At 52.7% G+C, this 1,368-nt stretch overlaps 1 pseudogene; it reads right to left on the reverse strand.

The window, feature by feature from the left end:
* Positions 1 to 959: 959 nt before the first annotated feature.
* Positions 960 to 1,135, reverse strand: LOC121440369 (annotated as a pseudogene).
* Positions 1,136 to 1,368: the final 233 nt, after the last annotated feature.

Consider the following 1,368-nt stretch of genomic DNA (forward strand, 5'->3'; position numbering starts at 1 on the left):
GATCACATTCTCCTGTCCTTCCCGTCCTGTGGCTCTGCCTACCACTCTTTGTCCCAAATTTTCATGGTGAATTCTAGTCTTCCTTTGAAGGCCAACCTGATGGATTTTTTTCTTTTTTACAAAAATGTTACGTGTGTGTGTGTGCACGCACACGCACACGTACACAGATAGGACAGAGGATAGACCTTGGGAGTGAGTCCTGAAGTTGTCGGACCTGGAGATTGGACCCAACTCATCAGGCCTGGTGGAACGTGCCTGTTCAGCCATCTTACTAGCCCATTGACTTTACTACCACATACATCCCTCCATCCCTCCATCCCTCTTCCCTCCCTCCATCCCTCCTCTCCCTCCCTAGTATTCCCTTCCTCCTCTTGTGTTTCACCCTCACCCCTGCCGTGTGTGTGACTGTGTAGGGCAAAGGCTGACACTGCGTATCATCTGTAACCCCTCTTTTCCCAGACAGGATGTGATATTTATTACTGAACATGATTTAGTAGGGTAGAGGGTAGCACCACAGTAGAAGCCCTGAGGAGTGTGGGGCCCGCCAATGCCCGTGGGACCAGGATTGGTGATGCAGCTGACCCCTCGGCCATCAGGAACGAGTCACTTCTCAGCGACTGTGTCCTTCAGATCAATCTACATTCAGTTTAGTGAAGCCTCACCTCTTTGAGAGAGACAGACAAAGAAGAACTCAGTGAGGACGACCAGGGCAAGAAAGTGGGAGGAAGGGGCTTAATAACACCACTTGCCTCTGGCAGCACGGAGAGCTTGAACTTGGCTTTACTTAGGGCCTCCATCCGATGTTCCTTATTCTGAGGCATGATTCAGGTGGACGTGATGGCCTGGACAGTGAGACCCCTGGCCGTGGTGACCTGAGGCTTCCCTAGGGCACAGCGAATACCTGTCTGGGGCCTAGATTGGAGGCGACATTGAGGTCAGAGCTCGAAGAGCCTTCAGAAGATTGTCTCCAAGGTCCCTTCGGGGAGCCCATACAGGCAACAGGGTGAGGTCACTCCGAACGAGTGTGCTGTTGGCAAGCATTGCACACCAGGCCCCAGTGAGAAGCTGCTGGCAACCGTTGCACAGCGGGCCCCGCTGAGAAAGGGGACCTCCCGTGCAGCTTAGTTGGCTGCAGATTTACCTTATCTTTTAAGACACAGTCTCTCAGTGAACATGAAACTCACTGATTTTGTCAGGCGGAGTGGCCAGAGAGCTTTGCGGATGGATCCAGCACTCTGTCCTCCACGCCAGACATGCTGGCTCTAGGGTTTAGGAGTATTGCTGTGCCTGGATTTTCCGTGGGCGCTGGTGATCTGAACTCAGGTTCTCATGCTTGCATGGGAAAACCTAACCCACTGAGCCATGATC

This window comes from Microtus oregoni, unplaced genomic scaffold, assembly GCF_018167655.1.
Source record: "Microtus oregoni isolate MIOR12 unplaced genomic scaffold, Mior012 000067F_005, whole genome shotgun sequence".
NCBI lineage: Eukaryota > Metazoa > Chordata > Mammalia > Rodentia > Cricetidae > Microtus > Microtus oregoni.